This window comes from Astatotilapia calliptera, chromosome 7, assembly GCF_964374335.1.
Source record: "Astatotilapia calliptera chromosome 7, fAstCal68.1, whole genome shotgun sequence".
Taxonomy (NCBI): domain Eukaryota; kingdom Metazoa; phylum Chordata; class Actinopteri; order Cichliformes; family Cichlidae; genus Astatotilapia; species Astatotilapia calliptera.
The window spans coordinates 9,270,966-9,285,976 of record NC_137428.1 but is presented as its reverse complement, the minus strand read 5'-3'; the positions used below and the strand labels follow the sequence as shown (position 1 = coordinate 9,285,976).

The following is a 15,011-nucleotide window of genomic DNA, read 5'->3' as shown; positions in this document are numbered from 1 at the left end:
AGATTTATTTATGACACACTTGAACAGACCCAGGGACACCGAGTTAACGATAAAAACGATAACAAAATAACTCTGAATACCGATAAAAACCCTGAAAACCATACATTTCACACCTGAGCCTCAACTCTCGCGGCCCGGTACCAAACGACTCACGGACCGGCACCTTTCCGAGGCCCGGGGGTTGGGGACCGCTGTATTAAGTGCACTAATTTCTCACACTTATCAGTGGCTCATGGTTGCTTAAGGCCTATGTCTGTACTTGACCACAGAGGCAGAGCATCATTCAACCTGCCAGCTGCCTATCTTGGGAGCTTTTCAAGGATGACAGACTCCACTTTCTCTGCAGCAAGACAGCTCATAACTTTTTTACAGTGTCTCCCTGTCCTCATACTTCTATATGTTCTTCTGTAATAGATAACTATACACTATCATTGCAGTCAATCTACACTACAGCTCAAAAGTTTGAAGTCAATTTTCACCTGTTTATAACCATGTGATCTGTCCACACAGCAGTGATGGCTACTAAAAATGGGCCCATGTATAAGTGTGTAGACATTTCCTAATGCATCATGGGTGATTTAACATAAATGATTCATTAAACACACATCTGTGAAAACATTTCTGATAAACTTTTCCTAATTTTATGTTATAGCAAATATAATTTTAAAATTAAGACAAGAATGTTTGAATCTGACCACAAACTTTTGAGCAGTAGTGTGTGTTGTATGCATGTGTCTGTCTGTATCTGATCAGGATTTTGTCATCAGTGTCAACAAAACGCTCATTTTTTAGCTGTTTCTGTCATCAAAATTGAGTTGGAGTGTTTTAACTCTGGTGGCAATCTCTCCCTAACAAGTCCACTTTATTGCGTGCTCATTTTCTCCTATTAGTGGCTCATACGTATATAATTAGGAAACATGCATTAAGTCAGTGGTCCTCAACCTTTTTTGCGCCACGGACCGGTTTATGCCCGACAATATTTTCATGGACCGGCCTTTAAGGTGTCGCGGATAAATACAACAAAATAAAACTAGTACCGGTACCGGAAAAAAAGAAGATTTATTTATGACACACTTGAAAAGACCCAGGGACACCGAGTTAACGATAAAAACGATAACAAAATAACTCTGAATACCGATAAAAACCCTGAAAACCATACATTTCACAACTGAGCCTCAACTCTCGCGGACCGGCACCTTTCCGAGGCCCGGGGGTTGGGGACCGCTGCATTAAGTGCACTAATTTCTCACACTTATCAGTGGCTCATGGTTGCTTAAGGCCTATGTCTGTACTTGACCACAGAGGCAGAGCATCATTCAACCTGCCAGCTGCCTATCTTGGGAGCTTTTCAAGGATGACAGACTCCACTTTCTCTGCAGCAAGACAGCTCATAACTTTTTTACAGTGTCTCCCTGTCCTCAGACTTCTATATATTCTTCTGTAATAGATAACTATACACTATCATTGATATCTACACTACAGCTCAAACGTTTGAAGTCAATTTTCACCTGGTTTATAACCATGTGATCTGTCCACACAGCAGTGATGGCTACTAAAAATGGGCCCATGTATAAGTGTGTTGACATTTCCTAATGCATCATGGGTGATTTAACATAAATGATTCATTAAACACACATCTGTGAAAACATTTCTGATCATTTTCATGTAATATTATGTTAAAAGTAAATGTAAATTATTAATTAAAAAGACGACAGTTTGAATCTGACCACAAACCTTTGAGCAGTAGTGTGTGCTGTATGCATGTGTCTGTCTGTATCTGATCAGGATTTTGTCATCAGTGTCAACAAAACGCTCATTTTTTTAGCTGTTTCTATCATCAAAAATTGAGTTGGAGTGTTTTAACACTGATGGCAATCTCTCCCTAACAAGTCCACTTTATTGCGTGCTCATTTTCTCCTATTAGTGGTTCATAGGAGTCTAACTAATGAACTGTATGCATGTTTCCTAATCTGTCACACTTATCAGTGGCTCATGGTTGCTTAAGGCCTATGTCTGTACTTGACCACAGAGGCAGAGCATCATTCAACCTGCCAGCTGCCTATCTTGGGAGCTTTTCAAGGATGACAGACTCCACTTTCTCTGCAGCAAGACAGCTCATAACTTTTTTACAGTGTCTCCCTGTCCTCAGACTTCTATATATTCTTCTGTAATAGATAACTATACACTATCATTGCAATCTACACTACAGCTCAAAGGTTTGAAGTCAATTTTCACCTGGTTTATAACCATGTGATCTGTCCACACAGCAGTGATGGCTACTAAAAATGGGCCCATGTATAAGTGTGTAGACATTTCCTAATGCATCATGGGTGATTTAACATAAATGATTCATTAAACACACATCTGTGAAAACATTTCTGATCATTTTCATGTAATATTATGTTAAAAGTAAATGTAAATTATTAATTAAAAAGACGACAGTTTGAATCTGACCACAAACCTTTGAGCAGTATTGTGTGTTGTATGCATGTGTCTGTCTGTATCTGATCAGGATTTTGTCATCAGTGTCAACAAAACGCTCATTTTTTAGCTGTTTCTGTCATCAAAATTGAGTTGGAGTGTTTTAACTCTGATGGCAATCTCTCCCTAACAAGTCCACTTTATTGCGTGCTCATTTTCTCCTATTAGTGGTTCATAGGAGTCTAACTAATGAACTGTATGCATGTTTCCTAATCTGTCACACTTATCAGTGGCTCATGGTTGCTTAAGGCCTATGTCTGTACTTGACCACAGAGGCAGAGCATCATTCAACCTGCCAGCTGCCTATCTTGGGAGCTTTTCAAGGATGACAGACTCCACTTTCTCTGCAGCAAGACAGCTCATAGCTTTTTTACAGTGTCTCCCTGTCCTCAGACTTCTATATATTCTTCTGTAATAGATAACTATACACTATCATTGCAATCTACACTACAGCTCAAACGTTTGAAGTCAATTTTCACCTGGTTTATAACCATGTGATCTGTCCACACAGGAGTGATGGCTACTAAAAATGGGCCCATGTATAAGTGTGTAGACATTTCCTAATGCATCATGGGTGATTTAACATAAATGATTCATTAAACACACATCTGTGAAAACATTTCTGATCATTTTCATGTAATATTATGTTAAAAGTAAATGTAAATTATTAATTAAAAAGACGACAGTTTGAATCTGACCACAAACCTTTGAGCAGTAGTGTGTGTTGTATGCATGTGTCTGTCTGTATCTGATCAGGATTTTGTCATCAGTGTCAACAAAACGCTCATTTTTTAGCTGTGTCTGTCATCAAAAATTGAGTTGGAGTGTTTTAACTCTGATGGCAATCTCTCCCTAACAAGTCCACTTTATTGCGTGCTCATTTTCTCCTATTAGTGGTTCATAGGAGTCTAACTAATGAACTGTATGCATGTTTCCTAATCTGTCACACTTATCAGTGGCTCATGGTTGCTTAAGGCCTATGTCTGTACTTGACCACAGAGGCAGAGCATCATTCAACCTGCCAGCTGCCTATCTTGGGAGCTTTTCAAGGATGACAGACTCCACTTTCTCTGCAGCAAGACAGCTCATAACTTTTTTACAGTGTCTCCCTGTCCTCAGACTTCTATATATTCTTCTGTAATAGATAACTATACACTATCATTGCAATCTACACTACAGCTCAAAGGTTTGAAGTCAATTTTCACCTGGTTTATAACCATGTGATCTGTCCACACAGCAGTGATGGTTACTAAAAATGGGCCCATGTATAAGTGTGTAGACATTTCCTAATGCATCATGGGTGATTTAACATAAATGATTCATTAAACACACATCTGTGAAAACATTTCTGATAAACTTTGCCTAATTTTACGTTATAGCAAATATAATTTTAAAATTAAGACAAGAATGTTTGAATCTGACCACAAACTTTTGAGCAGTAGTGTGTGTTGTATGCATGTGTCTGTCTGTATCTGATCAGGATTTTGTCATCAGTTTCAACAAAACGCTCATTTTTTAGCTGTTTCTATCATCAAAATTGAGTTGGAGTGTTTTAACTCTGATGGCAATCTCTCCCTAACAAGTCCACTTTATTGCGTGCTCATTTTCTCCTATTAGTGGTTCATACGAGTCTAACTAATGAACTGTATGCATGTTTCCTAATCTGTCACACTTATCAGTGGCTCATGGTTGCTTAAGGCCTATGTCTGTACTTGACCACAGAGGCAGAGCATCATTCAACCTCAATTCAAATATTATTCCTTAAAACTTGCATAGATCACCAATTATGAATGACGATTGATTAAATATTAACTGGTGTATGGATTTCAACAATAATAGCGAGTGTGTAGATTATATTACCTTTCCTCAGTTTATCACATTAAATCTCAGCTTACTAGTGACCCAGCATTTTTCTAAGTACAGAAGCGCTAAACAACATCATTTTTTCAAGTAATATAAAAATCATCTTTATATATTACCTTTTTAAACATCCCATTTTTCTTTCTAATGTCATTAAAACAATTTTGCACATTTGAATAACAGTAGTCAGACCTCCAGATCTTTTAAGCTTTCAGTTTTTTTCTCAGTGTCACACATGGATTAGTTTTCGTCTCTTTCAATAAGAAAGTCAAATCTTCAAACCCTAAAGCAATCTTTGTTTCTTTCAATCATTCCAATATTTTTCATCTTCTGTTATATAATTGCAGTTAACCAGGGCTTAGCTACTCTGATCTACAGGAATTTTGGGGGTGTGGATACCCATTTTCTTTTTTTCACAGGTGCGGAGCCTTTTTCTACAAAATTACGAATAAACTGCATTTTTTAAAATTACCTTTAACATAAATGTAGACTGACAAGTCACTCAACCGATCACACAGTGATCAGTAGAGAAGAAAGAAAATAACCCATTTCAAAATTTCTAGTTCAGATCAAAATTATTGTTCTGATTAAGGAAACAGTAAATCTGGCCACATTATTGTCCCGATCCTCCAATTTTCCCTTTCCAATGTGACTAAATAAAATGCAACTTTTTTTTAAATAAAAGCAGTTGCACACCCAGATATTTCTTACAGTAAAAATCCTCCAACAACCTTTCAAAAGAAAATTTTTTGTCTTTCCTCAATTTTGAGACCAACTGAACCCACAAACCTGAAGCTGCAGACCCCAAACTAACCAAATTTAATGTTTCCTTAATCAGCACAGTAATTTTTAAGTCTTTATGTGTTATGTTTACTCACAGTTTTGATGCTTGCTTCTTCGACTTGACCCACGATTAGCCCTGCACCATCGCTCTGCTGTTTCCTCTCTCCTCATGCTTCTCCTTCGTGCGTCCTGTCCTCAAATATAATCCAACCTGCCTCCTTGTTTCCTCCTTGACTTGTATTCGCAAAATTTCCAGTTAAATTAAGAGTAATCCAGAAAAGTTTTCCTGCTTCAAAAGCTCTTCCAGTTGCCTGTCTTCTTGTCCTCCTTCAAATGTGCAGTTTATATATTTGTATTTATTTGACTTCATATTGCCATGGCAACATAACACAGAGCATCATGGTAGATTAAAGCAGGTGGTTCTGTCCGCTACAGAAATGCTGATAAACTCAATTTATTTGAGTTGTCTTAACTTAGAAAAACTAAGTAAGATGGAAGTTTTTCTTCTCAGTGTGGAAGGATGAAAGATGTGTTTTGAAAATGCCACGTCACTACCGTCCTCCTCCCTAGCACGGATCAGTCCGCATGTTCATGGTGCCAGCATTTTTTATGGAATATGTTGAGCAAACCTAGAAAAGCGTCAGCTCAAGGGATTATTGTTGTCATTGCTGTGGATCTTTACCTGATACACTGACTTGGTGAGTAAATGTTTACTCTTATTCAAACTGATTTTGTGGCTTCTCTTAGTTTAGCACCAGGTTTATAATCGTGCTAGCTAGTTAGTGTTAGCCTAGCGTTGCTGCTGCGGCTGGGCTCATGTTACTTAAAAATTAACACCACAGCCTTAAAAACCTTATATAAAAATATGTCTGTGAAATTTTCTGTTGATTGTTTGAAATAAAAAAGTGAGATAAGAGCCCAGACAAAATTCTTCGGGGGGGTGAAAACAATAAGCCAAGAGTTAGCTGTGCTTGCGGACTCTTATCAAGCCTTGACCTCCCGGTCAGCTATCGCGCTGGTGGATAACAGAGCTCTCCGAAAACGTGGAAGCGCTTTTGCAAATATGTGATATTTTGATAAATTAAGTAGATATTTGAGCATTACACAGCTACATTCTCCACTGAAAATATCTTAAAAGGTTATTTTGTGACCCAGAAAGGGTAATCTAGGGGAAAGGAGGATCGCATATGTCGGCCATGGTTGTCGGAGCCTGTGCGTACTTGTAAGCTCGCCAATGGCGGAGGAGCGCGGCTTATTGCTTTTTCTGGGTCACAAAATCAACTTTTAAGATATTTTCAGGCGAGAATGTAGCTGTCGAAAGTTCAAATATCTGCTCGATTTATCAAGACATCACATATTTGCAAAAATGCCCCGACGTTTTCTGAGATGTCCATTTTTTTCATGCTTTGTGGCACCTTGAACATCTGTGGCATCTATTAATGTCAAATCTAGCCTTTATTTAACAACATAAGCAAACTCTATGTTACAATGATTGCACAGCCATTAAGGATCAAATCGGTTTCTGAAAAATGTTCTGTTTTTTCTCCCTCTGCTTGCTTCTTACTGTCTTTGAGGCTCGGGACCAGCACTCCTGCTGTTGGACAGAAAGACATCAACTCAGTGGTAAGTATTTTGGTTTTCCAATATATTAGCAACTGTCAGTGACATTTATATTAATCAGGCTGAACTTTAATCATACTTTAGATCAGCCTGTTTTACTTATTGTTTTATTTGTTTTTTGGTTTGGGGAAGTTGTTTCTTTACTGATCTTTTCCTGTCTTCTGTTATTAGACTTGAGATATGACTGCACTAGGCTGTTGCTGGTGACTCCAGTTAATTCTACAAGACATGCTGTGTAAGTAAACAAACAACAACAGTTTGGTCTGCATTTCTTGAAAGATCACATCCCCCAAACTTAGTTTAGAGGGTCTACACTGATTATAGTGAAGTCTGCAAGTTTTCTAACAGCAAAATTTGTTTTGTGCCCAAATCATTTTGCACATCATTAGAATGAAAGTTATTGGCCATGTTTGCATAGCCCTTTTTAAAATGATGCTTTCATGACATTATTGTGTGTCGGGTGGGGGTCAGGGCTATCCAGACTGACAATTGGGACATTGAATGTCACCTCTCCAGTGGGGAAGGAGCCTGAGATTGTCCAAATTGGAGTCTGTTTTATACCAAATGCAGAAAAAAATGTTTTAAGAAAGCAATTAAGTTCATGTTCCAAAAAATATGATTGTTTGCTTGCAGGACACCAGGAGAGATGAGTCCTCCGTCACAGATGGTGTGGTCAGTGAAGATTGTCGCCTGCAGGTTCAAGCTCACTGCATCTCCAACCCACATCCACTGCCACTGTACTTAAGGGAAGTTAAAGACTTTCTTCTGCACCTACATTTGGATCACCTCGATCCATGATAGTCATTCAGGCAGTAATGCCTGGACTGGAAACAAGCCATCCTTAAAACATTACAACATTCCAGCTCATGTGTTGGAATGCAAAACAAATGTGTTGTTTAAATTAGAGACTGCACTTGTGACAGAACAACACATATTTTTATTTTGATTATATAAGTAATGTAAGTACAAAACAAAGTTGTGGTAGGCCTAAACTTATTTTTAGAATAATTACATCTGCGACTTTGTTTCATTGTAAGATTATAACAGTGATGGCAATATAATTGTTTGTTGTTCAGCAGAACAGTGTCCAGTATGTTGGCTGTTATACTTTGTTGTGTTTGAAAATAAAAGTTGGTCTGATTTTAACATCCTTACAAAAAGTGTTGTTAATTATTTTTAATCATATTCAGGTTACCACAAATTGTTTTTTCATTTAGTTGAACTTGAAATGTTTGTCAGTAAGTAAACAATTAGCACTGTACAGTCAGAAATATCAAGTTATTCTTAATACTGCAGACTTGCACTGTATAAGTTGTCCTAACAGGCATCTTAAGTAAGCTTTACTTAGTTTTTTTGAGGCAATGAGTTTCCTTAATTTTTTTGAGTTCTGGGAACTAACAAGGCTTTACAGTGTACTCAAAATGAGTAAGTTGCCCTAACTTGGTCAACTTACGTAAACTTGATCCAATTTTCTTGAGTTCTGGGAACAAATGAGCTTGTACAGAGTACTCAAAATAAATAAGTTGTCCTAATTTAGTCATTTTTAGCTAAGCTTTACTCAATTTTTTTGAGGCAACAAGTTTCCTCAATTATTTTGAGTTCTAACTAATTAGATTTTACAGTGTGTAAGAGCAGGAATTTAACTACAAACTCTCATAGTTCCCGTCAGTATCATTCATTCTGCTCTGCCTCAATGGTCACAGTGGCTAGTTTAAGTACGTTTGCCCCATAGAAATCCACTGATGTTCAGTGAGTCCCTTTGATACATGTTTAGACCTTCATAATTTTCAGGGTGCATGAGTGTTACATCTCCATCTCATCCTAAACATTTTACCAACATGTAAAAGGCATACGTCCACAAGATTTTGATTTTTTTAATTGAAACTTGTTTTATTCTGAATAAACGTGTGAGATGGCCCTCGGGCCTCTAAATCCACGTCCAGGTTTGGGTGACTACTTGGATTAGGGGAGTATTATTTAGAGCAATGTTTGTCACTTTGGTTAATTGCTAAACTCAGGCCGTTTTTGTTCAGTCTTTTTCTAACTGAGCTTTCACATTTAACATGCTAACTGAAGCCTGTAGAGTCTGAGCTGTAGCTCTTTTATTTTCTGTATTGTACAGTCTGACTTAGGGGTGGATTTGCTGGGATTGGTGACTGTGTTGCATGTTTTGAATAATCTTCTTCAGAGTAGACTTTTGGTGTAAGCTGATAGTGAATGAAAAAAGCTATAAAAAGCTGCTGTGGTTTTAATTTTCCAAGAGAGGTAATGCACATAATGCAGAGACGAGCGCACGGGGGATATCCAAATTCTAGGAAGGCAGCCTGCTGCTGTACACAGGCGGATTCTTCTCAGTCAGAGTTCTTAACAACTTGACTGTTTTCTCCAACCACACAAAGAGTGCTGTTTCCATTCTGGGAAGTCTACTCATTGGTGTAGGCAGCTCTTCAAATTATAAGTAGCTATATATGAGCAGCTATATTAGCTTTGACTTATCATATGTTAAATATTATACTTTCCTGGTTTAAAATTTATGATGGCTCAAAATTCAAACCTTACAAATTAAAACCCTGAATCATCACCACCTGTGTGAACTACAAGGGTGCCATCCTTTTTCTTTTCAATCCATTAAGTACCACATTTTACACACTGAGCAAGAAAGGAAGTGAGCTCTTCATGGTGACCCCAGAAATTTTAATGTATCACTTTCTAGCATACTACTGACACTGCTCGACATCTTTTTCTTTTCTTTTTTTACCTGTCCCGTTTGGTTCTTTTGCCATCAGAATTATTGTGTAAAGACAAAGAAAGATGCCCAACAGATTTACTTTACCAAATGGACCATCCCAGCCTTGCCTTAATGATCTATTTGATTCACCTTTGCTTTTATTGTTTATTTTGTTTTATTTTCACTTGCTAAACATGGGACAGATTTGACTGCGGGAAAGAAAACGGAGAAAGAAAGAGGGAAAGAAAAACAGCGGGGAAGAGGAACGTGATAAAGGACAAAAAAGAAAAACAAACAGACAAAGAAATACATATATCAATCACCTGGATCACCTGTCAGGAAAGAAAAAAGAGAAAACGAGCAAAAAAAAGAGAGCAATATAATAAATAACATCATCGCGATGATCTATGTGAATATAACAGTAAATACTAAATATTGAATATTATTGTGCAGCACGTAAGATCGACAGCGCACAGTGTGCTTTGAGGTAGGAGCCAGAGTGACAGGGGGGGGTCACTGCTCGACATCTCACAGTACAGTATAAGAGTCCCGCCACAAGGAGACACTAAAGGCTTTCAAACCAACAGTCTCTGCTTCCAAAGTGGCGCCAGCCGTCACCACCGATCATCGTACTTATGTAACATAAACTGTGGATGCATGTTTAAGTTGATACATCACTTAAAGCCACCACTGTTCAGGCATCACATCTGTCCATTAGGTTTCCCTTTCATACTCAACATTTTTATCCCTGGGTACTAACTTTTTTGTTTTTGCTGACTGTTTATTTATTTGTTTGTTTGTCTAATGCTCTTGTTGCACTGCTAAATAGGCAGTAGCCAACATGATTTATAAAGGGATTATAAAATCTAAGAAAATTACTGCATTATTTTACTCTTATTAAACTCACTTTCCTAAAAACTGATTGCAGCTTCTACTTTGTTTAGTCAATGTTATGTCTCTAAATTATTTCATATCATTCATGGGAGATATGCTTGACAAATGATAAGTTAACAAGTCACTGCTACCAGCCTAATCAATTCATTGGGGCAACCTGCGTGTTGTGCTGCATTGTCTGATTTGGTCATAGTGTGTAAACACCTCTAGAGGCCACTGTTGTATAGCTGCTGCAAACTGAACGTGCCCGTACCAGAGGTTATACTTAAAATGGCAGCTGCCAGGAAGTCTCTTTGGACATTTGTGTTCGCCCTTTATGAAATACATATGTTGTATTACAAGGTACTAATGCACCCTTGCATTGGTAAAATAAATTCTACTAGAATAGCTGATACTCCCTTACAGAAGATTTATTTTGACCTTTCTAAAGCCTTCTTTAAAATTTAGAAAATAAAATGAAAACAGGCATATGAAAAAAAGCCTACTACTCTGCATTACATCCTAACACTTGGCTAAATCCTAATATGTAATTCTGGTTTAATAGTTTATTTCACTAAATGTGATTATGCACTGAAAAAGAACATGTTGGTTTACTTAATTCAATAGTGGACACTGGTTGCACACAGATGTTTTGCTTTGGCAGGAGCTTAAACAACTGAGGTGAAGTTATTCATATTCAATAAACCTGTGCAATTTGTGTTGATAAAATATGATTGAAACAAAATATCCAATTTGAGCTCCTGGATATTTTAATTCTTCACAAATTTCACACTTTATTCCAACACTATTCAGTGACTTTTACCCAAATACTATTTGGTCACTGAAATACTATGTTATCTTCAAATGACATGTTGGTATTATATTCTAAATACACAATTTTCCAGTGAAGGCCTTACAACAGATTGTATTGTTCTCTTCCAAGATGGTTGCCAGCATCCACTAGTAACCTTTCAAAACAAAAACAGTAATTTCACTATAGTGACAGTAGGTGAATCAGCGGTCTGAAACACACGGCCCGGGGCCGACTTGCGTGAGGCCCACATCACCCCTACTTGCCACCCGTACTGTTGACGTGAGGAAATATTGTGCATTTTGGTCCTTGAAGTTAGTTTTTGTTACGGGGGATTTTGTTGTTGAGTGCAATGTGAAAATAACTTCTATAAAAAGCAAAAAATGATTTAATATGAAGGCAATATGAGCAGAGAGTAAAACCATGTTGAGGGATTGGCTGTGTTAGTTCAGTGAGAGTTATTTGTAAAGCAAACAATTTTCACTAGTAGACATAAATGTACACTTATGTCTGCATTTTTATTTTGTTAAATAAAACAAAAATTATAGCAAAGTGCTGCCACATGTCTGAGTGCCAATTCTTTTTTTATTCAATGAAAGGTTTTAGTTAATTAAGATTGAGGAAAAAGAATTTGCATTCACATTTGCAGTTTTGCCTTGTTAATATTTGAAAATTAAAACAAAACACTACATTTTCTGAAATATTAGTGAGTTTTTTCTTGTTTAAAGACAAACGTTTTTATACTACTTGAACACTAAAGTGACCCTCCAATGTGATGACAGTGCCAGCAGTGGCCCACAGCTCATTTAATGCTTTCTCCTAATTGGCTCATAATGGTCTCTCATATGTATGAACTATGTAGGCTATCTCTATTTTAAAATAATGGGTGGGCAATGAGAGCATCTCCTCGATGTGTACAACAGGACAACAGGGAATACAGAGAACTGACTGAGGACTTTGTCAACTGGTGCCAGCAGAACCACTTCCAGATCAACACTCCGAAAACCAAGGAGCAGGTAGTGGACTCCACCTACACCAGTGAACATCCAGAGAATGGGCATTAAGATAGCTGACTCATATAAGTGATCTGATTAATAAACGGATCTGGAGTAACAACAGAGTGTACATCTACACAAAAGGATAAAGACGGTTGTATTTGCAACAGAGAAGTCTTTTGGAAGAGAGCAGGGAGAGCTCCTGAAGACCTCAGACGCTGTGGTGGTATTGTCCATGTTTTATGGTGTGGTCTGCTGGGGATAGGAAGAAACTGAACAGGTTCATCAAGAAAACTAGCTCTGTTCTGGGATGTCCTCTTGACCCAGTGGAGGTAGTTATCCCTGTCAGATAACAGCTCCCACCCCATACAGGTCACCCTTCAGTGACAGGCCGTGTTCCAAGTGGACATTTTGGAGGCCTTTCCCTCCAGCTGCTGTCAGACTGTACACTGCACAACAGCAATGAATGTACACCACATATTCACACACTGGGGTCTTTGCATATCAGTGTGCAATACCTGTTAATACCTATTAACACCCAACCACTGCACTATGAAATGACCACGCCAAGCAAACAAACAATGTTTGGGTGCTGCAGATGGAAACGGACCATAGCTTCATGGTGAAATTCCTCACAAAGAGCAGAATCTACCTTGTCCTTTAAAGTTTTTATGGCCACCACTTGGGTCTGCTCACCAGGTACTGTGCCATATAGGTGGCCCTTGTACACCGTGCCAAACCGGTCCTCACCGAGCCCCTCCATAAATCGCACTGCTGACATGTTAATCTCACGCAGCTTCGCCTGCAGCCATGAAACAATAAATACATGTCACCAAAGACTCTGGCCACCAGAATTCAACAATACTTAAACAAATGTATGTAAATCACATTTACTGTGACCATATTTAATGTTACCTTGTTGTTATTATTATTGCTACCTGTTGTTTTTGATGATTCGGGGGCGACAGCTCCGTGTCCTGGGAGGGTGAGCTGCTGAGCTGGGAACGAGGTGGTGTGTCATTTGAAGCCTTATGTTTATTGCGACACAAGCAAACCAGAAAGAAGAGGCAAGCGATAACCAATGGGATGGCAACTGCAGGTATTAAAATAAACAGGATCTCCTTCCTGGGGTTTTCTTGTGTTTCATTCTTCTTCTGATAGTAATCTGTATTATTACATCATATATAAGTATATGTATGTATGTAGATATATATAGATAGATGGCTATGGATATAGATAAATAGACTTACATATATAAGTACTTATCTATTTCTTAGTCTATATTTCTTCTATTTTTGCATAGCATTATTGCTGTTAGGTATGCTGTGTGTGTTCATTTGTTCCTGCCTTGTGTACTCTGCTGCAGTAACAATTTGAATTTCCCAACTCTGGGACTAACAAAGGTTTTCTTATCTGAAATGTATCTAAACCCAGCTGATATCTGGCTACATTTTCTGCTGAGCATCCAAATCACACTGAAGTTTACACACTGTATAATGCCTGATTTCTTGTAAATATTTAGCGATGGCCTTATGAAATATATTTTGATAAAATGTTTATCAGGCCACAGTGAACAATGGAAAATAAACAAAATTAAAACAAATAATTAAAAACACTGAAAAACACTCAAAAATATATATTTTTAGAGATGTCTTAACCTGGTTATGCTGTACCATCCAGACGTGTATGTGCGCCGGACCCGCGTGATTTGAGACTTCCTGCCATCTTTAGCAGGTAATAAACTCCCGCCAAAGCAAAAAGTTGCTCTGAGTGAATTCAGTCGTTGTTAATGAGTAAATTTTTAGTGTTTTTATTTGGATTGTTTTCTGGTTGTTTGTTGCACACGGACATGTTCACAGACGTGTTTTCGTGAGCAACACTGTTCATACTCCGAGACCGTAGCGGGAAACTGTTGGTTGCCTAGCAGCAGTTAACGAAAAGACCGGAAGTGACTGTGCTTCAACTAGAAAACTTTTGCGTTTATCCTCTTTTTCCCGAGTATCAGACAAACTCGTTTAGCAGCGTGCTTTACCTTTGAGTTAGCTGAACTTCTGGTGGTTTGTTGGTGGATTTAAGGAGGTTAAATGGATGAAAAAAAGTTATCTTTCAGCTAGCTCTTGTTGCGCAGATACAGCAATGCATGATGGGAAATTCTCCCGGTATTTGTAAAGCTAAATAACCTTATGGGGCTCTGTTGGAAACTGCTTCATGTGTATATATAAATAGTGTGTAGTCCCAGCTTCCTACAGGCTGTGTTTGTGTTGATTTTGAGATTGTGAGCACCGTGAGTGTGCAGAGTTTGTGTGTGAAAGACTGCCCCATACGTGAGCTAAAGAATTCATACTTACCTGGTAGGAGAGATACCATGATCACGAAGGTGGTTCTCTCAGGCCGAGGCTCAGCCATTGCACTCTGGCTTTGCTGACAGCCTGCGAATTCCCCAAATGTGGGAATCTCGACTACATAATTTCTGGTAGTGGGGACTGCGTTCGCGCTCTCCCCTCATCATATGTTGAAAGAAAAATGAGTGGGAATGTTTGCGCTTATTTTCAATGACGACGTCATGCAATCTTCTGGCTTCCTAACTACAGTTTTATCAGTGAGTCCAGGGTAAGCAGGAGAGGAGGAGGGGATGCTGTCTTATTTAAAAAAGTCTGTGCAGCATTTGGGAGGCCTGTAAACATTAACAAACACAACTTTGGATGGGGCCTTCAGCTGTAAAGCCACATATTCAAAAGACTGAAAACTTCCAGGAGACAGCTGCTTACATTGAAATGATTCATTAATGACCTCAGTGAACTGCTGTCTGTGATCTGTGTTGATTTCGACTGTGTAATTATTGTTGGGGATTTTAACATCC

The 15,011-nt window shown here is 38.3% G+C and overlaps 1 non-coding gene across 1 annotated transcript; it reads left to right on the top strand.

Annotated features, from left to right (window-relative positions):
• Positions 1-14,491: 14,491 nt before the first annotated feature.
• LOC145430232 (U1 spliceosomal RNA) lies at positions 14,492-14,655 on the top strand. The gene has a single exon (XR_013910697.1). It is a non-coding gene; the product is annotated as a U1 spliceosomal RNA (small nuclear RNA).
• The last annotated feature ends 356 nt before the right edge of the window (positions 14,656-15,011 follow it).